The sequence below is a fragment of the Podarcis liolepis genome, assembly GCF_965112155.1.
Source record: "Podarcis liolepis genome assembly, chromosome: 5".
Classification (NCBI taxonomy): Eukaryota; Metazoa; Chordata; class Lepidosauria; order Squamata; family Lacertidae; genus Podarcis; species Podarcis liolepis.
Window position 1 is genome coordinate 42836600 of NC_139556.1, and position 24344 is coordinate 42860943.

At 42.3% G+C, this 24344-nt stretch overlaps 1 protein-coding gene and 1 long non-coding RNA gene across 2 annotated transcripts in view; one reads left to right on the top strand and one right to left on the bottom strand.

Moving 5' to 3' along the window:
* Positions 1–24344, top strand: part of STK32C (serine/threonine kinase 32C) — a 160140-nt gene that overhangs the window by 50864 nt on the left and 84932 nt on the right. The window lies entirely within an intron of this gene.
* On the bottom strand, positions 3047–22840 carry LOC310708135. The gene is made up of 3 exons (XR_014526859.1): positions 22705–22840; positions 12755–12831; positions 3047–3266 (listed from the first exon to the last, which is right to left on the bottom strand). It is a non-coding gene; the product is annotated as an uncharacterized lncRNA (long non-coding RNA).

The following is a 24344-nucleotide window of genomic DNA, read 5'->3' on the forward strand; positions in this document are numbered from 1 at the left end:
GAATCATGGGCATGTCAAAGAACAATGTTCTTCTGGGATAAAAGGTTCTTTATGTTACTGAGCAGATGGTGGTGGGATTCGTAGTCTCCCAGATACCTTGCTTGTCTTACTGGCATGTATGGATGGATTTGTATATTTTAAGGCATCACAAAATGATTTAGAACCCATTGGCTGTGGCAAATATACTTATAGCCAGCAAATGGTGAAGCTGTAATACTGCTGAGTGAAAATATTGGTTATTTAGACATGGAAAATTGCAGAGGTGAAAAAAGTAATGGAATACATATATATTAAACAGAAGGTGGAAAAAGACTGGAATAATTTTATTCAGTTTGCTTTGGGTTCCTAAGATTATAGAAAGCATTGTGTTCATACACTCTGAAGGAGCTCAAGGTGGCCTACATAGTTTTTCTCCTCTCCATTTCATCCACACAACAACCCTGTAAGATAGGGGCTGAAATCCTGTGACTGACCAATGTCTTCATGGCTGAATGTGGATTTGAACTTTGGTCTCCTAAGTCCTCACCCAGTACTCTTGTCCTGTACTCTAACCACTACACTGGCTCTCTAACTGTGAGGGCTATAAACTTTTTATATACACATAAAAAGAAATATGAGATTCTTATGAAGTTTACTTCTGTATGCAATACTGCATTCTGTGCTTTTTCTGTGCCACAACATATGTTGTTGTTGTTTAGTCGTGTCCGACTATAGCCCTAAATAAAAGGAGCTGTCTCATATGGTTAGACTATAGCTCTGTTGTCTGGGCTCCTTTAACTACAAATGCCAGAGATTAAAACGAAGTTTTTCTAGATGTAAATAATACTCTCTTACCACTGAGTTGTGACTCTCTCCTTCACCAGCAGCAGGTGGGCTTGTTTCACTTTGGGTTAGGGGTTTGCACCTAACAAGTTCTCAAATTAGGAACTTTGGTAAAATGTTTTGGCCAATAAGCAGAGCAGTGCAATAGTGATTTAGTTTTGTTCAGTGTGAGCCAACCAAATTATTTTTATATGATCTTGGGTCAGCTACGTCATATACCTTGTGATTACCTATGGTCCCTTTTACTCATAATATGGGTATGGTGAAAGCCACATGGGTATGTGAGAATAGCCAACTGATATTTCTGAAGGAAACCACATGCTCACTGTAATCCTTTTAAGAACATCAGAATGGGCTGCTGGATCAGGCCAATGGCCCATCTTATTCAGCATCCTGTTGACGCAGTGGCCAACCAGATAGATGCCTGTGGGAAACCAGGGAGCAGAGTAGGAGCATAAGAGCATTTTCTTCCCCCCTCCTATGATTTCCAGCAACTGGCATCCAGAAACCTAAGACCTTTTCTACCGCTTAGGGTGGGCCAGTTCTGTGCCACAAAGCAAAGGAGGAGGGTAATTGAATGCGAAAAAGTAGATTATCTTGTGCTTAGAACTTATCTGAAGAAATATCAGCCTTTTGTAACAAACAGCTTATGAATAATAGCTACCGGTTATACAACTTCTATAAAATTACTAATTAAAACCATATGAGAGTTTATAGGCCATCCAGCCAAGCCTCTTGCCCATTTGTTCCACATTTAGCTTTTCCTCAATTCTTTCTTGCCTAGTGAGGAATAGTTCTATAATAACATCCTTTTAGTCTTGCTTCCAAGCTCAATAATAATTGATTATAATCATCTGCCTCTGACCTACGAAATCCTTAATAATGTATCCTTAATTTTTCTGGGCTCTGACCTAAAAGCAGGCCGATAATTTACAGGACCCCTGAACGTTATCTGGCAAGCTTCAGATGACACTGAAAATGTCTGTTTGTTCTTTCCAAGAATAAAATGTCTGTTTGTGTGATTCAGATACCTTTATTATGATAAAAATATTCTTTTCTGTATACTCTGACATTGCTAACTCAACCCAGTCCCTGCTGCTTTTCAAAGCAGCAGTTGCTAAAATGTCATTAATTAAAAATTGTAGAGAGATCTATGGTCTCTGTCATAGTTTAAATCAGATAGATGTAAATGAACAGAACCTCACATTTTCATAGACAAAGCTATTCATCCATTCCTTTTATCTAACAGACTATTCTTAGGAAGGAAAGATCTGCCATGGCTAAGCAGGCTCCGATTCCAGTTGCTGGAAAAATCTTTCCAACTGTGTATTTGGGGTTTGAGATAATATGTGTAAAGGCTCACTGTCGCCATTTTTGCTGTGGGTGCCCAGCCTCCACACCCTGCCACCACAGCTGCTGCTCTTCACAGGACGGAGAAGTCACTTTGGAAACCTAGTGGAAGTTTAGTGCCAATTTCAGTGTTAATTGCTTCCAGAGAAAATATACTTGCGAGCCTATTAACTCAGAAAATCATGGGACAAAATTTGGGGGCAGTATTTTGGCATAAATTTCTTTCCCACCATTTTCATGGGTGCATCACAGGGAAGCAGGAGCAATCATGGACATCAAGGAGGTGGGGTGGGTAGTGGTAATGACATGTCCAATGACACCTGTTGTTATGTCACACTATGACCATGGTTGTGAAGGGTACTTGGCATGATATCAATAAAAAAGCACTGTAAAAGGAATGTAAGAAACATGAGCAGAATTGCTAGCATTATATATATTTTTTCTATTTTTTCAATTGATTTTCCAGAATTTTAAACAAACAAACAAACATACATCTTAACTGTACTTAATCCGATCTTGGTGACATTGTTAAATGACTTCATCGAATCCCCCTGGCTGAATTTCATTGTACAGTGGTACCTCGGGTTACATACGCTTCAGGTTACATATGCTTCAGGTTACAGACTCCGCTAACCCAGAAATAGTACCTCGGGTTAAGAACTTTGCTTAAGTATGAGAACAGAAATTGTGTGGCGGCAGCAGGAGGCCCTGTTAGCTGAAGTGGTACGTCAGGTTAAGAACAGTTTCAGGTTAAGAATGGACCTCCAGAACAAATTAAGTACGTAACTAGAGGTACTACTGTATATCATTGTAACAGTTTTCCAAAACCAATTTTCCTCATAAAATTAACTTAGTCACTTAACATCTTTTTTTTTCATTTTAACTTTAAACATATTATTCTCTAATATCACATATTTAAATCCTAAGCCTATCTGGTATTTGCAAGTTTTTCCAATTAAGTTATCTTAGCATATTTAACTAAATAGTCTTTGAATTTCATCCACTCGTCCTGGTACTACTCCTCCTTCTGGTTGCGGGCTCTTCCAGTCAGGTCGGCTAGCTCCGAAAACTCCATCATCTTCATCTGAGAATCGCTAGCATTATAACCAAGAAAATGAACACAGCAACACACCCATTATTGTTCACACGTGTCTTCAATGTATGAACGTAGTCCTACAAAATGTATAACTCTTACCTTTCCTTCTCCCCTCCCTATTCCCTAGCCCTTGTGTTATTCTGCTAAAAGCACCACAATCTCTGTTAGGAAGCAGGAGAGTGCTAGGGGGCATTGCATCATAGATGTGGCACTTACTAATTACTTGCTTCGATTTTTCAGGCTGGGTATTTTTAAATGTAAGCAAGCTAGTTATCCAAATCTCTCCGTCTGTAATAGTGCATTTGGAATTAATAGTTAACATGCAGCAAGTTGATGCACAGCCAGTCAATTTAGACCAGTTTAGATTGCACAATTTCTTCATTAGCAGCCTCTCTTATTTTTAGAACTTAATGTCCCAGGAAGTTTAACGATTGTTAGACTTGAACACTCTCTTTCATAGCCAATGTACCAGTAATGAAGCTTGTTAAAATACAGTAGGCATACTGGTCTTGATCTCAAATGTGTCCCCCCCCCCCATTAACTCATTATAGCTGAGGTGGTGGGCCTTCTCTCCCTCAGCTGCCACCACAGTTAAGAACTGAGAAAAGGACAGCGTGTCATGGAGAGAGCTGTCTCTAGCCTTGTTCCCAAAATGACAGTAGTCCCTTTCTTTCACACTTTCTATCACATGGCTAAAGTCCTGGGTGGAAAAGAGAGAACATAGAATAGCTCAGGGGTTCTTCTTCTTTGGCGATCACTCATAGCTGAGTAGGATTGTCTTCCATAAACACAGTTTTAACCATGAGCCCATAAGTGACTGTGGAGGCCAATTCTGGATCCACACGTCCTTCCACAGTGGGGACATTGATTTCTGGGTGGGAGTTGATCATGGTGTGGATTTACCAAGTGTGCCTTCCTCCTAGCACGTTTCTCCCTTGCGTCCTGAGTTCGAGTGTCTTCAAAGCCCCTGACACCTTTGCCCAGGGGTAGGCAACCTAAGGCCCATGGGCCACAAGCAGCCCACAGGGGTCATTTAAACGGCCAACAAGCTGCCCCTGAACCGAGCTGCCCGCTCAGCGAGTCCCCATGTGCTGCGCTAAACTGGTGCAGCACGACACGGGGACTTGCTTCTGCGGTGCCAGAAATCGCATCTGCACAGACACAGATGCCAGAAAACGAGTACAATCTGGCCCACAGAGGGATCTCTGCTGGAGTGAACCAGCCCAGGCAAGGTTAACCTTGAGGACCCCTGGAATAGCCTCTGCTGAAATAAATAACAATGTACCTCAGGTTTGTAACTCATTTGTCTGGAATATGCACCTTGGTTACTCTTAATGTTCACCTTAAATATGAGGGAAGCATTATGAGCCCTAATTTATTATTTTGCTTGAGATGTCTCCCAGCCAGCCACCCACCCACCCACCCACCCACCCAGCAATGCCCGTACCAAGTTGCAACTACAGTAGCTGCTGTTGCTCCAGCAGTGGTTGAGGAGAGTTTTTCTCCCTTTTCTTCCTCTGCCCTCCCAGGCACCTGAGAGGCTGCTGCAGCAGTGTTCCAGGTACCTAGGAGAGGATGAAGATAGGCTTCCCTCTGTCCTATTCTTACTGGAACAGTTGCTGCTAAGTGAGGAGGGCTTATAGGGGGTGGGCTAAAGGACTCAAAATTATTGCACTTCTGATTGTGTAATTGAAAGTAAAGTGGGCTCCACCTTTTGTTCATAATTGGACTCAGGACAAGCAGCTCCATATTCCAATTTTGGAAGAAAATTGTTGTAGAGCCCAACTATGATCTGAACCAGGGAAGAAGAGGGGAGCTGCCCACTGCTAGAGCTCCCCACTCATAGACTGGGGTTGGGGCATGAATTGCGGAAGGGACTGTGCCTCCCAGCCCTGCTCTAATATCCCTGCCCTTTGAGTGACACCCCCAATGTTCCCACATTGAATGGGAAGGTCTGAAGGGTTGTTGTTGTTGTGGCATTCAGGCAAAGACAATTTGAATCCTCCTTGCACTATCAGATTTTATATATACCGTATTTTTCGCCCTATAGGACACACTTTTCCCTCTCCAGAAGGGGAAATGTGTTTGCGTCCTATGGGGTGAATGCAGGCTTTCGCTGAAGCCTGGAGAGCAAGAGGGGTCGGTGCACACCGACCCCTCTCGCTCTCCAGGCTTCAGGAAGCTCTCCACAAACCTTGGGAGCCCGGGGGAGTTCCCGTCGGGCTCCCTAGGCTTGCGGATAGCAGCCTGCATCTTGAAGCCTGGGGCGCGCTGCACAGTGCGCCCTGGGCTTCGGTTCCCCAACCTGGTTTGGAGACTGGCGGTGGGGAGAAGTGCGCTTCTCCCTGCCGCCAGCCCCACAAGCTCGGGGGACAGCAGGGAGGCAGAACGCCGCCATCCCGCTGTCCCCCGACCTGGTTTGAAGGCTGGCGGCGGGGAGAAGCGTGCTTCTCCCCACCGCCAGCCCCACAAGCTCGGGGGACAGCAGGGAGGCGGAACGCCGCCATCCCGGTGTCCCCCGACCTGGTTTGGAAGCTGGCGGCGGGGAGAAGCGTGCTTCTCCCCACCGCCAGCCCCATAAGCTCGGGGGACAGTGGGGAGGCAGAGTGCCGCCATCCCACTGTTCCCCAACCTGGTTTGGGCTTCAGGAAGATATCTGCAAGGCGTGGGAGCCCGGCGGGAAGCCGCGCCGGTCTCCCAAGGCTTGCAGAGAGCTGCCTGTTCTGGGGGCTAGGGTCGGGGGAAGCTCGGGCTTCCCCAGCCCCGCGCCTGGGGGGGGGGGGAAATATTTTTTTCCCTTTATTCCCCCCCCAAAAAACTAGGTACGTCCTATGGGCCAGTGCGCCCTATGGGGCGAAAAATACGGTATATATTTTACAACAGCCATTATATAAAATTGCCCTGAACCGCTATCCAGCAACATTTCTGCCAGTTTATGGAATAATACTTTGGATTCCTCTTGAGGATCAGGAGGCCTCAGAAGCAACAACTCATAAAGTGCAGCAAATCCACCAGGAGGAAAGGAAAACTGTACCACCATGATGCCATGAGCACTCAGAACCACTTTGCCATGGTTTCCTGCACTCCCCCCCCCCAATAATTGACAGCAATATAACCATCCCTATGACAGCTTACTACACTGAATGTTTTGGTGCACATGTGTGACTTAAATCTATATATCTCCTCTTTACGAAAACTGTGATCGATACTATCTTTATAGTGTCTATGGAATAGTTGATCTCTCACCCCTCTCCCACTCCCTGGTAAGCTGAATCAAATCAAGGCCAGCAAGAAGCAAGGTTAAGGCATTTTTTTGTCCTTCTGTTGAACCTCACACTATTGGGGTGAGGAAAAGCCACAGACTGTCTTCCTCTGACAGTCATTCACTTTTACTCTTTGGTCTCTTTCGCTAAAGAGAATGACAATTAATATAATACTTTGACGATAACTTCACTAGCTCAATATCATGGATACGACCTTTGTTCTCTAAGAGCTTAACAGCGATCACTATCTAATTTCACACATGATTGGACTGAGATCACAGATGGGCCAAATCAAATAGAGTAGGCATTTGCTCATGACTGGAGTGTTTCACATCTCAGAGCTACATTGATCCAGCTGATTTGTGGAAATCAGAATTACTGTGACCCCGAGCCCCAAACTGCTTAAATTCCAGAAAACAATTTGTCTCATGAATACATCAACACAACAGTCTGGACATAACCTGTGACCTATGTTTCATGAATGCCTTTCACTCTTAAAAGGTGGTGCTTTTCCCTTCTTGCTCTTAGCTCTTTGATGGGTTTGTTTTATTGCCTTTCTATGAAAGATTGATAGTATTTTATCACTGAAGAAACCTAGGGTAGATTAGAACAGGGATGGGCAGAAGATAGATTGGAATATACTGGTAAATCATGGAGTGAGATGAATTAGATCAATGAGTATTTCTCACTTCCAGTTTTGTGAATGGGATGGAAAGCTCAATTTGCATACAGTGTACTGGGTCCAGAAAATCCTTTGGGCACCCTTGGACATATACTCCCAATTGCTGCTTTCTAACAGGGTTTGCTGTTTAAATTTGGTGCCCAATGCAAGCCCTGCTCCTTTCAGCAGAGATTGGCTCTACTCTGCAGCTCTAATTGGAAAAGGAAAGGGGAAGATGTGAAAAACAGAAAGGAATGTCAACAGCAATCTGTATTGCTTTTTCTTCAGTTGATTTAATGAACATGCTTCTTGTTATGTTCAACATTCCAATATGCTACCAATATGGTCATAATAAAATAAAGAATTTGATGAGATACAGTTTGCTAGATGACATGATGCATAATAATGGTAGGGTAAATGTGATAGATTTGCCTGTTCCTGACTTTGAAATATAATGTATTAATCTCTTCCCAAGATGTGGATTCTAAACATTTGGAGCTCATCACCAAAAATGGGAGATTTTTCCAAGCTTTGTACTATAAATTCATCATTTAATTTCTTCAAAATCAGATATCTTTGAAAAGTGAAAAGATAAAATCTACAAACTTCACATCGCATGTTGTTGTGAAAATCTTTACGCCAAAAATGACTAATTTTAATAATTTTAGTAATATGGGTCAGAAAGAACACTGTATCCTTTTGATATCTAATCACTCACTCTGAATCACAACTGCATGAGCCTTGTGATTCCTGAAACCCAGAGAACGGCTGTTACTCAGAGAACTGATCTTGGTACCTGTAAAAGAACTGCCAGAACAAGGAACAACTTGTGAACAATCAGATACTCAGTAGTACGTCTTAAACTCAATGTGTGTTCAACAATACTTGTTCTGGAAGATGCAGCTACAGAAGCAACTAACAAATGTTACTGTTGGAGTCACTATTGATTTTCAAGAACTGTGATCAATCTCTAGCAGCTGTCTAAAAAATATTTTAAAAGGTGGGATAAAAAAATGGTGGACTAAAAAAATGGGTGGATCACTAAGACCTGGTTTTATTCCTGTTAAGAGAAAAATATATAGGTTATCCCCATTGTTAGTCGTACCCAGATTTCAAAGGGTCTACTCTGAGCATGACTAACATTGGATATCATCATGTGGGTTGCTGGTAGCAGCAAGCCTAATGTGATCAGTGCACACACTGGTGAACCTATTACAAAGCAACCTATGACCTGATCTCTGTTTGGCTTCCAGTTTTTGTTTTTAATTTAAGTGCAGGTGCTCATGCCACTTATGACTTTGAGTCTGTTATGCATCTGGGTACTAGTTGCCTTCATGCTCTGCTTGTGGGCTTCCTGGATAAATCTGATTGGCCACTATAGAAAACAAGATGCTGGAGTAGACTGAATGGCTGGGCTAGACAGACAGATAGATGCTTCAAGGGGAAATGGCACTATCACCACTCCTTGCCTCTTTCCCTTCCCTTTTCAAATAATACAGAGTTTGATTTCCTTGGGATGCAGGTGGCACTGTGGTCTAAACCACAGAGCCCAGGGCTTGCCGATCAAAGGTTGGCAGTTCGAATCCCTGCAATGGGGTGAGCTCCCGTTGCTCGGTCCCAGCTCCTGCCAGCCTATCAGTTCAAAAGCATGTCAAATGCAAGTAGATAAATAGGTACTGCTCTGGCAGGAAGGTAAACAGCGTTTCCATGCACTGCTCTGGTTCTCCAGAAGTGGTTTAGTCATGCTGGCCACATGACCCAGAAGCTGCCTGCGGACAAACACTGGCAACCCCAGAGTCATCCGCAGATGGACCTAACAGTCAGGGGTATCTTTCCCTTTCCCTTTATGATTTCCTCATCAATTCCCCACTGCCAGTGACCAATGTTATGCAATGGAAGCATGTAAATGGACAGTGGTCATTTAGATAATTTTACACTTTGGATTACGCCTTACATGGGCCACACTCTCAAGATGGTAAATGTGCATGATTTCCAGTAGCAAATGTCATTGTGTGGCTGCGTCGCTCACCTGACCTCCTTCCATCTGAGATGCTGCTCTATAGTGGGATTAGAGAGGGAGAAGGGTGAGGTGGTGGCAAGGTCAGGGCTTGGTCAAATCTGGTCCTCTTGCTGGCACATTTGTGCCACACCAACTTCGCCACTACCTTGTCCCTTCACCCTTCTGTCTTGGTATGCAGCAATGACTCAGCCAGAGGGAGGTCAGGTGAGCAGTGTAGCCCACCACACCATTCGCTGCAGATTTGTTCACCTATTTTAAAATGTGGTAGGCCAGTCCTAATGCATTTGGATGCCCCTCCTGCCCTACTCTGATGGTGCCACTGGCAATGGACAGTACAACAATATCATGCTAGGAATTGCATTATGCTAGATGTTACCAGGAAGGAGTAAATCGTATGCCACCATTCTCCCCCCACCCCGTCCCAACCCCCACTGCTCTGCTGACTTCCTAATTTTATTATGTGCACATTCTCACTCATTTTTCTTCATTGGAAGGCATTGTGTGGTACCATTGTTTGGCACTGTGTGAATATTCTTCTTGTTTGCAGTTCTGTATTACACACAGCAATTTCTAATGAAATTAACCTTGTAACTTTTCAGTCAGCACCATCAAAATGACATAGGGATCATGATTATAAATTGGTGCCATCTGAAGGGTAATGGTTTTGGAAACTGTTATGATCGCATGATAATAATAATAATAATAATAATAAAAAACCCATGCACAACATCTATACACTGGCAGGCTGCCTTTGAAAAATTAGATTCTGCATTTTTCATTTAGTTCAAAGTTAGCTCAGGAAACTGGCAGCAGACTTTGCTTCCCCAAGCTAGAGGAGCCGATTTTTAGATGAAGACCTCTTATTTTATAATTGTTCAAGGAATTCAGAGGCATTAAGCCTCCTTGAAAAGCCAAGGAACTATTAAGCCTAAGCCAAATGTTTTCTAGTAAGAATTTCTGGCTTCAGTTTTGGTGTGTGCGTGCATGTGAAAGTTGCCTTGAAACTTACTCCTATAACTCTCTGTGGCTTGTCTTGCAACAGCAGTGACTACCTACTTGTGACTGCACCCTTTTGGGGGACTGGCAGCTGCCATTTTATTTCTCAGAAGGCCTGTGGTAATGACACTATGCCATTACATAGCATTCTTCCAAGTTGGCATTTTTTTTTTATAATAATTTTTATTAATTTTTTTCCTTTTACAAATTTGCCATCTCAAACAATATTCACAAATTTCAGCTTTTTGTTTTTTTTAAATGATATTTATTGAAAATTTTTGAGTTACAGAGAAAAAACAAAGCAGAAAAAGAAAAAAGAAAAAAAGGGAAAAAAGGGAAAAAAACAAACCACATCAAACAATACAAATTCAAAAAACAAAAATACACCGCAAACAGACAAAAATAAATCCATCATTCTCAAATTCTCAACTCTCATTACCTTCTTTCTTTGACCTCCTCCTCCCTTTTTTTGTATCCTGGTTAATAATTATCACAGCAAATCCTTTCCATATTTCATAATATTCTGTCATTACATTACCTTAATCTATTTTCATCTTATCTTATATAGAACCTTAAAAACTTAAACCTTAAATCTTATTTTTACCAACTTCTCACAACCCTAATATTCTTACCTAATTCTTTGAACATTTTTACTAGAGCCAAGTAATTTCGTTCCAACATTTTTCTAACATTCATCAATTTTATAAAACAATCCTGGTAATAAAAAGAGAAATAAAAACAATCCGATCTTCATCCAGCGTCCCTTCCTCCTGGTCCCGGGTTTTGTCAGTCCTTTTTATCCCATCAATCTAGCGCATTAACCTGGTAACCTAATATCCGAGGCCCTTAAATCTCTTCCATGTCCCTTCCGCAGCTCTTCTTCATATTCTCCTTTCACTCGTGGGAACTCCAGCTTAGTGATGTTTTTGACCCTTTTCAACAAATCAGCCCCCTTTCCTGACTCCAGTCCAGACTCAACTCCATGTGGTATTTAAAAACATGTTTCAGAATCTCTCCAAAATTGAGAGCCCCCACAGCTCCAAACATCTCACGGCCCATTGCCAGACTCGGAAAGTCCAAACATCCCTGTATAGGGGCACAAATCAAACAATATTCACAAATTTCAGCTTTTTGGACTTCCACCAGCTTCTCCATCAGTCATCGATATTTTCTATTTTTGTGCATTCTCTAAATTTAATATTGCCATTTAATGTTATCCTTTCAGTTCTATTTCTTTTTTACAATACATCTTTAACTTTCACAAAGCCTCTTTAAATCCCACTAGCGTTGTCTGTTCATCACATATGCTTTTCAGATAATCTGTAAACTTTCCCCAGTCCTCGATGAACTTGTGATCCCGTTGATATCTAATCTTCCCAGTCAATTTGTCCAGTTCTGCATAGTCTCTTCCAAGTTGGCATTTAGGGTAAATGGGAGCCACTATCAGCCTCCCAGAGGAGTGCCGCTACTTGGTAAGCACCAGATTTTCTTACTCTTTTGTGAAAAATCACTGAAATCCCCCCTCCCCTTATTTTTGCTGCCTGCAGATATGGTAGCCAGTTTTGGGGGACAAGGGAATCAGATAAGTATGAGAAATTATAGTTTTTAAAAAACCCTTCAACTTTTATAAGGCACTAGGGGTTTTGAACTGAAGACTAATAAGACATAAGCACTGGAGTACAAACACATATGCTGGGGGAAATTATAAACAGTGAGGTACTGAAATGCAGGAAGTACAGACAGGGATCAATATGTTCTTAACTGTAATCTAGCATTCCATTGTCTTTTTACAAGAACTTATTATTGGTAGGAGGACTCTGTCTTAAAATGACTCACTTTATTTGTACAGATCTATTTTCTAGGAAATGTTATTCTACAGTCCTTATGTTTCATTCCAGATAAAAGATAATCATTATGGTACTAGCAAAAACATAAATATTTTTAAAATCAACTTATCACTAGCTCACAATACTTTGGAAAATTCATTTGTACAGCATATCTTTTACATTAGTAACAGATTTTTGAAAGCAACTTTGTGCAGATTTCCCACTGGGAATTAAGAACATAAGAAAAGCCTGCTGGATCAGGCCACTGTCCCATCTAGTCCAGCATCCTGTTCTCACAGTGGCCAACCAGATGCCTATGGAAAGTTCGCATATGGGAGCAGACAAGCAGGAAGCGAGTGCGAGAGCAGTCTCCCCTCCTGCAGTTCCCAGCAACTGGCATTCAGAAAAAATGCTGCCTCTGATGGTGGAGTAGCAAGTCTACTTAGAAGTAAGCCTTTATGGGTTAAGACCATTAAGTGGAAGCTATTCCCAGGTAAGACTGAAGCCTAGCTCCTTATTTACTGAAAATAAGCACCGGAGAGTCTTGTGGTACGAGAAAGATCGTGACACACAGTGGCATTTGCTGTAATTTTATAGCCATTCCTTTGTTAAATGTTAAGCTCTGAGGAGCATAACCTTTCCGATGTCAGCTTGCATCAAGCTCTTTGTCATTTTGCAAAACTTGGAAAATGGCATTTTAATTCTGGCTTAATTGATTACCTTTGGTCTGGCTGTGAGCCAAATTTCCCAAGCAGCAGTTCTGTGGAGCTTGCCGCTTTTCAAAGGTTGCCAATCTGCTGTGGAACAAAGAGACAAAAACCTGAATGTGTTTCTACTTCGGTATTGCTGGTTAATCTGCTGCATGAGAAAGTTCTGTCACTACTTAGTGCTACGTATGTTTATATGACGATTTACATGGTGTCAATCACCACTACTTCAAATAAGTTCTTCTACATGATAAGGAGTGTTCTGTACAATTGCTGGAGAAACAGGGGAAGCAGGTGACTGGGGCAGGGCAAAGGCATTTTACTCGTGACCTAATGCGCGACATTGAGGAGGAAAGCTACTGATGTAGGAATGGGGATATGATCAGATGCAGATGGGAATGGGTAGGGATGAAGTTAGCATTAGACCAAATCAATGGCCAAAACAAACATCCTGAGTATTAGGGCCAAAAATACATGCAGGAATGAATGAAGCTGGGTGGGGTTGTTCCTCTGGGACCACCACACGCATCTGTGAGGAGAGAATGCATAGGAGGAAGCTTTCCAGACCAGTTTCTTTGTTAAGGCAATGGCTTTGGCTGACTAGTTAAGTACCAAAATTAAGCATATCCCAAGAAGTTGCTCAGTGGCCTTTCCCCCACCAAGCTCACATGGCTGCTACATAGGAGGTAAGCACAGGGACCCTTGGAGTCTCTCACTACTTGGAGATATGCATATAAACACACACATTTTCCATGTATATTATAATGTTTGCCTGCTTTGCATCTAAGAAACAATGCAGAATTGCTGGCAATACAAAGAAACAAGCTGGCTCTTCTGAATCTAGACCACTCAGCAGGGCTTCCTGAACACTGTGTTTTCAGTTTGGAGAAGACTGAACAAAAAGCCAAAGTCTGCACTACAGGGGCCCTAATTAGCTTTCCATGAGCATATGTACGCCGGAATCATTAAGAGTGCATTCTTAACTTTTAGCGAAGCAAAAGCTTCTCTCAATTGCCGTGCAGAATCCATGTTGTAATGTTGCAAATACGAAGGGAGACTAATCCCTTCAGTGTTAAGAATTTGTGCCGTTTCAATGTGAATTCTTTAAACCCAACCAGGAATTAATGTAAGCTGTTGGCTATTGTAGCTCTGCAATTGGACAGAAGCTTAGCGCTTAAGCCAAGACAGTCAGCAGTGCTCTTATTAGCACCCTGTGGGTGCTTCCTGCTAAGTAAAAAGTGACTTGTTTTCTGTCTCAAATAACACAAAACTGAAATATCTACCTCCCTGCCCCTTGCATGCTTCTTGTCAAATGTGTGATACATCTGTACCACAATTGAGACAGGTCCTTTAGCTGCATTCTTTCTTTTTTCTTAAAACAGTTGCGCTCTTTCTCTCAGTGGACAACACAGGAAACTGTTGACAAATCTCTTGTGATTCTAAGGGTGTCAGTAGTTTGTGTTTAAATAACTGGCAACTGAGGATAGTAAAGTACTTGAAATTTGCTGCTATTTCCCCCATTTCTGGTATGTGGCAAGATCACACCCAGGTTGTGCTTCACATGAAATGGAATGGATAATTTGATACATCCTGAGACATGTGGTTTCTAAAGATACAGAACTTTATAGGCAGTAAGCTTAGTGTAATTACCTTTTCAGTTGATAAAAACTTGAGTGCGGTTCTTTCATCTTCTGATATTTAAAGTAGGCTAGGAGCCCACTTAAATGTGTCTGATATTCCAGGGTAAGATGAAATACAAGGTGGCCAAATCTGGGGTGGGGGTGGGGGAATAGATTGCATAACCTAACAGTACTTTGTAAATGTATTTAATTATAAAATATTTATAAATATTTATATTTTTAAAATATTTACCGTATTTTTTGCCCTATAGGATGCACTTTTCCCCCTCCAAAAATGAAGAAGAAATGTGTTTGCATCCTATGGGGCGAATGCAGGCTTTCGCTGAAGCCAGGAGAGCGAGAGGGGTCGGTGCGCACCGACCCCTCTCGCACCCCGGGCTTCGGGCAGCTCTCCGCAAGCCTTGGGAGCCCGGCGGGACTTCGCACTGCTCTCCCAAGGCTTGCGGATAGCAGCCTGTTCTGGGGGCTGGGGTCAGGGGAAGCCTGGGGGGGAAATATTTTTTTTTCTTTATCCCCCCCCAAAAAAACTAGCTGCGCCCTATGGGCCGGTGCGCCCTATAGGGTGAAAAATACGGTATATATCACTGTTCACAAAACAACAAAGCAAAATGTTATACGTAAAAAAATATGATAAAAACCATGCAAAATGTTAAAATCAGAAATCAGCTAACTATTTTGGGAAACCAGATAACATAAATGGTACTTGCAGCCCAAATAACAATGCTTTTCACTCCTGCAGAAGAGCCTTCTGTGTTGAATGCACTCCTACATTTCTTCTGTAAGAAATCTACTACTGTGTCCATAGTTAAGCATGTTTGCTCTAAGGTCAACCATTGATTTTCTCAATCCATCACAACTCCCAGGAACAATTTTGGCCAGCTTCTGTTTGCCTTAGTATTGTGGAAACAACCAGACACCCATGGGGATTCTGTAGCTGTATTTATGCTGGCTGATTTGTACTTCTTCTTTTTTTAAGAAGTTGTCTCAACACCAGCCTTTACAGTTAATGATAGTATCTTCTGAAGTTGTAGACTTCTCTTGTAAGGCAGTTCAGCTCAGAAGAAGCCAACACTTCCACTAAGTTACTCTTCTGGACCTTGACAACACCAGAAGAATGCCACTCTATTTTCTGATGCTTTCAAGAAAAATCCCTCATGGAAACCTGGAGGAATGATACACAGTGGGTGTAATTAAACAATATACAAGCAAACTTCCTCCTTCCTTCTCCAGTTCTGCTCTGGAGAGTCCGCCAATCCTCCAGAGCAGATTTTAGGTGGCTGCATAGAGGAGGAAGAGTGGGAACCCCACTGCATGAGCAGAAGTCCATTTCAGCCGTGTATGGACACCATTGGATGAAACCCAGTAGACCAATTTCACTGTAGAGAATCTGCAGTTTCAGCTGTGTACACTAACACACTGCATAGTCACACTGTAGCATCTCAAGGCTGTGGTTCAGTGGTAGAGCATCTGCTTTGCAACCAGGAGATCTCAGATTCAACCCAGGTAGGGCCAGAAAAGATCCCTACCAGAAATCCTTGGTACCCACTGCCAGCCAATCTGAACAATCCTGAGTTAGATGGCCAATGGTTTAATGCAGGCTTCCTCAAACTCGGCCTTCCAGATGTTTTGAGACTACAACTGCCATCATCCCTGACCACTGGTCCTACTAGCTAGGGATCATGGGAGTTGTAGGCCAAAAACATCTGAAGGGCCGAGGTTGAGGAAGCCTCGTTTAACTAGTTTAGTTTAATTATGGTTTATAGATGTTGCTGGACTATAGTTACCATCATCCCCAGCCAGTATTGCCAGTGGTCAGGAATGAAGACTGTGCTGGATCTACACATTTTTCCAGTGGGAGCAAAAGTCTGCAGTGCTACCCTCCTTTCCTGCAGTTTCATATTCCCCCCCCCCCAATGGCACTATCAAGTGGAGATGAGGAGATATGAAGGGAAGAAAGTGCAAAAGTGGAGAGCATGAGCACAGGAGTGTCTGCAGAATCCCACTGTGCTAGTGCTAATCCTTGCAATAGCACAATTACTTAGTTGAATAACTTGCGGAATGAACATGTATGGCTGGCCTGCTCATTTCAGTTCATGCCGCAGGAGCTGTAATGCACAATTCTAGACACATCTATTCCAAAATTGGGTTCCATGGGGCTTACTCCTGCGTAAGTGTTTGTAGGGTTGCTATGCCTAATTGTAGCTATGCCCACAGGCTTGGACTCTGAATGTGAGACCCAAAATGGACTATTCATTTTGTTGCTGGGTACAGCTTATTAAAAATGTATCGAGCCAAGGGCACATTGTGAGGGCCTCAATTTGGCACGCCGGCATGCCATGAAAAATGCATAAGGTTTTATTTTTGTCCTTCATCAAGTGAGAACTGAGCTAAAAATAACATCTGTGGGCAAAAAAAGAAAAAAAGATCCACTCAACCCATCCCTCATCTTTTCCTTGTTCAATTTACGGGATAACCAATGACCTACTTATTGTTGGAGGGAAGACATTTGTGTGTGTGCTGCTGGCTTTGTGAAGTTGTAGTCACTCTTCCTAACAAGGAAAAATTCATTGCATAAGCAAATTGTTTATCTGTGAAGAGAGGCGTGGTTTAGAAATTGCCACTTAACATCTAGGGAAATATTCATGGGGAGCATCAATTTGGTGGATTTTCAGCTGTGGCTTTTTTTTTTTGGATATTACTGGAAGTGCTTGCTGGCTATCAAATTGCATGCTGCCTGAACCTGCTGTTAGGCAGTGACATGAGAATGCTATCATCCTAGTTATTATTTTCTTTACAATCAATGTCCCTGGTGCTTTATAAGCTAACATAAGCCAAAAGATGAGTCCTTGTTTCTAGGAGTTCAGAGTCTCAAATTCAACAGAAGAAGAGACCATGAATGGAAAGAAGGAAAGGGAGACACGAACGTCACAAGGGATGGGATGTGGGCAACAACTTTACTGGGGTTGTGTTAGATTTTGGGATAAAGGCAAAGGGTTTTAGTATTTGACATATATGCAATTCGTAATGCTTAAAATAATATCGTGACTCATAATTTGGATCTGCTTCTTGCCATCCTTTTGGTTTGTTTCATTTCAGTAGGTTTCGTTTACTTATTATAACCCACAACATCTTGGGCCATATCCAACACTGCAGCTCTGCTGGCATAATGGACTTCTGTGTTCACCATGGAACTTCCTCTTTAGCCCCTCTTTACATCCTCAAAATTGGCTCTGGAGAGTTGGGGGAGGAGAGGAAAGGAAAGGAAGTCCTGTTATGCCAGTGGAACCACCCTTGTAGAGTATTGGATATACCCCAAGTGGCCTATAATGTGTTAACAGCAATTTTTTTGGCATTATTTATTAAGTTTGTGTCTCACCTTTTTTCAGCAATGGAATTCAGTTGGCATGCAAAGGTAGTCCCAGACCTGCATAACTTCTGCGAGGTTGTTGTATCATGCCTCAAATTCTCCCTCTCCTACCAATGCACTTTGATACATTTAATTTTATTGGGTGGCAGTTAAAAAGGTAAAGGTAAAGGACCCCTGACAGTTAAGTCCAGTCGTGAACGACTATGGGGTTGCAGAACTCATCATGCTTTACTGGCTGAGACAGTTTTTCCGGGTTATGTGGCCAGTATGACTAAGCCGCTTCTGGTGAACCAGAGCAGTGCACGGAAATGCCATTTACCTTCCTGCCAGAGTGGTACCTATTTATCTACTTGCACTTTGACGTGCTTTCGAACGGCTAGGTTGGCAGGAGCAGGGACCGAGCAACGGGAGCTCACCCTGTCACAGGGATTTGAACCGCTGACCTTCCGATCGGCAAGCCCTAGGCACAGTGGTTTAGACCACAGGCAGTTAACTAAGCTTAATTCAGAGTATTTTACTCAAAGGGGAGCAACAGAGGAAGTACAGAGCAGTGCTGTTATTGCACTAAAGTAGGTCTTTGTAGGACATTTTTCATATCTAAGGTCTACGTTTGCTTCTCTACTAAGCACATATTTTAATCATCACAATGCAGAAAGCTGCTCATGATCCTACTCCTTCAAACATAAGTTCATATGAGAAATTTATAGATCAGTATTAGCAAGCATTGCAGTTAGGGAGTTTCCGATTCTGTTCCTGTATTCAAATGGAAGCTGAAACACAATGGTTAGCATTTTCTGCTACTTGGTTGATTTCAATCAAACCCAGTTAAACTTGGCTGCTGAGGCACATGATGAGTTTCTTCAGATTTAAGCTCCCTGATTGTATTTAAGGAATACTGCCCTTGCGGTTTTGTAGTCAAATTAAGCTGAGATGGCAGATGTCTATCTACTATGAAGAGAATTAGTAGGACAAGGGAAGATTTCAGATAGAAGTCACTGGAATTTGTAATTGTAGGAAAACACCGGAGACCTCTTAATTTCAAATTTAAAAAATCGAAACACAGAAGCATACGGCAGCAAAAAGACCAACGAAAACCACCCTTTTGCGTCAGAGGGCATTATGTCCTCCTTGACAGATTGCAGCATGACACTATTAACTGGGAAGCCTTAGAAATAATATTATTGCTTTACTGGCCTTGTGGGGGGGGGGGGAGAGATGGATTAGGCAACCAATCAGTATGTGGATCTGAAAAGGGTCAGATTTCTGAGGTACAAGTCACAGCACAAAATGAAACAATCTGCAGTAACCTCTCTTCTCATGACGTCAACTGGAGTTGAAATAAAGTCAATTTCCACATCTCTCTTTGGAAACAGTAACAAGGCCTTAATTCCTTCCCCTTAACATTATGGCCTTTTAAGAAAAATAACAATTGCATTACTATAGCAATGAAATAGTGCATTCTCAAAAGGGAAGAGTAAGGATATACTGCAAAACACTCTCTGCCTGAGGTGACTCAACTTTTTCTGCTACACTCTTTTATTCTTGGTAAAATATCTTATTTACTTTATTTTTTAGATAGATAGATAGATAGATAGATAGATAGATAGATAGGTTAGTGTTGAAAGTTTGGCACTCAAATTCTATGGCAGACTTGTAGCGTAGATCAGTGGGACTACTCTAAGGGTGGCTAAGTCTGGACCCAACCCTAAATGTTTCCTTGCAGTAAAGATTTATGGGTAAAGTTAAGCCCACTTCCCACATTTTACGTCAGCAGTTTTATGTGGTGGAAAAGCCCCTCAGGGAAATGTTGGTTGTGGTTTCCCTATTTTACAATTCTGTCATCTTTGCCATTTTAGCAGTGTCCCAGGCTTTTGTAACCCACTGCTTCAGAGCAGGGGGCTTATGGTCTTAGAATCATAGAATCATAGAATCATAGAGTTGGAAGAGACCACAAGGGCCATCGAGTCCAACCCCCTGCCAAGCAGGAAACACCATCAGAGCACTCCTGACATATGGTTGTCAAGCCTCTGCTTAAAGACCTCCAAAGTAGGAGACTCCACCACACTCCTTGGCAGCAAATTCCACTGTCGAACAGCTCTTACTGTCAGGAAGTTCTTCCTAATGTTTAGGTGGAATCTTCTTTCTTGTAGTTTGCATCCATTGCTCCGTGTCCGCTTCTCTGGAGCAGCAGAAAACAACCTTTCTCCCTCCTCTATGTGACATCCTTTTATATATTTGAACATGGCTTTCATATCACCCCTTAACCTCCTCTTCTCCAGGCTAAACATGCCCAGCTCCCTTAGCCGTTCCTCATAAGGCATCGTTTCCAGGCCTTTGACCATTTTGGTTGCCCTCTTGCAACACACTGCCATCAAAATTCTTGTCACAGCCAGCATGTTCCAAATATCCAAGTAGCACTAACTCAGGATTACACAGAACAGTGAGATAAACCACTATATATTTATGTTGTGAACTGCCTGGAGCTGTACAGATGAAGAGTAGTATACAAATTTAAGAAATAATAATATATATAAAGTACAGTATATGATGTCTTAGAACATATCCACAAATGTGCATTAGATTAGTAGCATCTTCACCAGAGATAATTGTGGTATGTCCCAGCATCTTCCATGTGTATACATTTTTAACAACCTCATTTTGCATTTTGCAGCAATGTTCTTTTATATTTGCAGCAATGTTCTTTTATATTTGCCACAGGGGAAATGTGTGTGACATTTTGTAAACATACTTTTCTGGATGGAGGCTGAGATAGATTTTGTTTGTTTTGCATTCTCTCTCATTTAAAGCATATATTTAGCTTTATTGGTCTTTAGGTAGTGTAGGACTTTAGTCCTAGAGGCGGACAAAAAACACTTATGACTACTAGCTACTTTTTGCAGTTTATAGTTGAGTATGAAAACAAATAGCCCAGGAGATAGTCTGGCATGGTCCATATGGATCAAGTACTCTCCACTGAAGTCATAGGGCTCCTCATGATTAAATCTGCAGTTGTACATCTACAGTGAAAGACCTACTTACCAAACGTTAAACATTCCATGTATCTTTTCCAAGAGCCTTTGTGGCATAGACTGGACAGCTCCTCTCAGCAAAGACATTGTTTGAAACAAAACACCATTGTGAACGTCTCTTTCAAACATCCTCTCTCAGCCAAGTTTACATTCTGATCAGTATCAGCCTCCATGGCTGAGGAGGGAGACTACTTTGAAAGGTATTATTGCTGTGTGGATAACATGATGAAAGTACTTCCCTTCTATGTGTGGCTCAGTTCCTCCAGCTGAAATTGAACGGGATACCCCACCATCCCATCTACAAGAGATCTGCTGTTTGCATATGACTATCTGCGGTTCGAATCCCTGTGACGGGGTGAGCTCCCATTGCTCGGTCCCTGCTCCTGCCAACCTAGCAGTTCAAAAGCACGTCAAAGTGCAAGTAGATAAATAGGTACCACTCCAGCGGGAAGGTAAATGATGTTTCCATGCGCTGCTCTGGTTCGCCAGAAGCGGCTTAGTCATGCTGGCCACATGACCCGGAAGCTGTATGCCGGCTCCCTTGGCCAATAAAGCAAGATGAATGCCGCAACCCCAGAGTCGGTCACGACTGGACCTAATGGTCAGGGGTCCCTTTACCTTTACTTTTATCTAGACTGGGGTATTTCATCAATAGAGCTTCACACAGTCAGTTCCCACCCATTGTCCCCTGTTTTCTGTAGTGTTCTTTGCTGTTATTTAAAAACACGATTCTTTTCCCCAAACTATTATTAAGGAACGTAGATTAATTTATCATTTTCTTGATGTTATAGTCAAACGTGTGAGAAAAATCTCCTTGAAAGTGCTCTCACACAAACAAATCTTGAAAACAGAATAAATGGATTTTTCTGGCTGGAGAGCATGGAACGTGTAATACATATTTTATCTTTAGATGGTGCATTCTTGCTTTGTTATCCCACAGCCACTTCATCATTGGCATAATAAATAACTGCAGAACAAGTACAAAATGTTGGAAAAATGTTCCTGTGAAGATTTTGATTCTGGGAACAGGAAGTCAATTATTATACTTCTTCTGACTATTGTACTGTATCCCCAGTTAAAATCTAGTCAGTTAATGCTGCCCAAACAGTAGGGTGAATGGTATTATAACCCCACAGGAATTAAATTCTAGTCCTTTTGGGGTGGGTGTTGCCATGTCTGCAGGGCACCTACTCTGATCTTGGACCATAGACCAGGGTTTCCCAAACTTGGGTCTCCAGCTTGGACTATCTTCCCTGACCACTGGTCCTGCTAGCTAGGGATGGTGGGAGTTGTAGTCCATAAACAGCTGGAGACCCAGTTTTGGGAAACACTGCCATTTCTAATAGACAGATTTACCATCCATTTTACCATGGATGATCGTGGCTGACATTTTTATTATTATTCCAGGTTTACTCTTTTGTCTTTGCAATATTGCAAAACACCTCGAGTCTCAAGGAGAAGACTGGGAAGCAAATGTAATGCTGCTGCTAGCTTTAATGAATATCATAATTGGTGTCAGCTCCAATTGGGCAAAGGGCCTTCTATGGGACCTCTGCCCTGTTACCCCGGCCTTTGCAAGAACAACAACAACAAAATTAAATTACACAACTGGATCTTGGTAGGAGAATAAATGATGTGAAATTACCAGCAAAAATTAAATAAAAGGAAACAAAGTCAACTATGCAGATTTGTATACTTGGTTGCAACTGTAGTATTTGGCACAGATGGCACACAGGGGCCTGCCTACATTTAATAACTTTGGGGTTTTTTATGGGGAATAGGCTGCATGCATTTGATGACATTTTTCATGTTTTCTCTTCCCACTTAAGATGCCCTGCTTGAGCTCTCACACTTGCACTGATGCTGTCTTAGCACGCCCCAGGACTGAGCATGTTAGCTCTGATCCCTTTCAAGTGCTGTGCCTGACCTCTGAGTTCCTGCTGACCACTCTGATGCTCCCTCTCCTCTCATCCTGACAGCTTGATCTTTTCTTCATAATCCCTCTGACAGGTCCCTTGGTTTTATTGGTGGGCTCCACTTGACCAGTCTCGCTCACTCTTCTGTCTTCTTGGTGAGGCAGCCTTTGCCTTGGCTCCTTCAGTGCTCTGACTTGCATCAAATCTGCAATCTGTCGGTATGGCAATCTGTTGATTCATAAGCTTCCCTGCACTGATTTATTCATGTGATGCAAAGTCTCTGTGTGTGATAGGTGATCTGTGACAGTCTGACGTCCACACTATTGCACAATAGTGACAGTCATCAGCTGATAAATATTGTGCCGTAAACTGTCCCTTGGAATTATTTAACTCATTACAGACTGGATCTATATAGGATGGGGGTGGGGAGAGATCTGTTCCATTTGCATGCAGGATATTTTAAATTCTCCCTGAAGCAGCACTCCCTGGGATCTGTGAAAAGTCCAATTTATACTGTATGTTCAAGACTGCCTTCAGCCTTTTGCAGGCAAAAAATTATGTCTGCCTCATCAACTGCTCCTCCAGAACCCAACCACATTCCTCCTTGCATGTTACAAATTCAAAACCCTTATGGAAGCATGGAAGTGCAAATTCCAAGAGAGGAATCAGCTTGATTACTTCTTGCATGGAGGAGCCCTTCACATGTCCGCACATCTTCTGTGCAAAGCAAAGACATATCTAGGGGAGCATGACCGGTTCAGTTGCACTGGGTGCAGAACTTCTAGGGTGCCACAGCAGGCATCACAACTAAGAAGTCCAATGGAAGGCTTAAGGTGGGTGGGTGCAAAGCCCAAGGTTCAGCCAGAGTCAATAGTAAAGCTGCCATTGCAATTTAAAAGAGCAATTCACTGAAATTGATGTTAGGTTTTCTTCCATTTTCACTGTGTTTGTTCCCTTTCATGATCTTTGGCCAGTTGTCTTTCACTGTGCCATTTTGTAGGGCAGCTAATGGTTCCAAAGAATTACTATCACAGATATGAGAGGGGCCGGTTTTATTTTTGAAATGTTTAGAAGATGCAACCACTGAGGTCGTATTTCCTACACTACTGTTCTTCTATTGGAACGGACTTCTGCTTGCAGAAGGGATCTTTCCCTTCCTTTCTTTTCCCCTGCAGTCCCCTGCACACCCTCAAAACCTGCTCCAGGGTGTTGGGAAAGGAGCATTTCTTTGCTGGGTATCTTATGATATTTAAATATGCCTATACAAGACAACAATTGCCCACACTTTTATTTTTTTTACTATTCACACATGGAATATTTAATGTAATCCAGAAGATTACAGTGATTTGGACTTGGGAGATTATCTACAGCTGTTCAAATATATTTTGTACAGCAGAATGCTTTCAAACCACAGGTAGAGGTCTTAAATTATTGTTGCCAGTCAATAAGTGTCTTGCTTCTTACCACCTGAGAGCATTCTAGCCTACATGATGAGTAAGAGACACTCAGGAACGTGGGACTGCATGCTATGTACTACTTTGGCATATATAGATTCATGTGGTTTGCAGCCAGAAAGGTGGGGGAAGAGATCTATATGTTGGAGAAAGGGGAAACTAACAGCATTGCTGCAGGTTTTAATTATATGCATGAA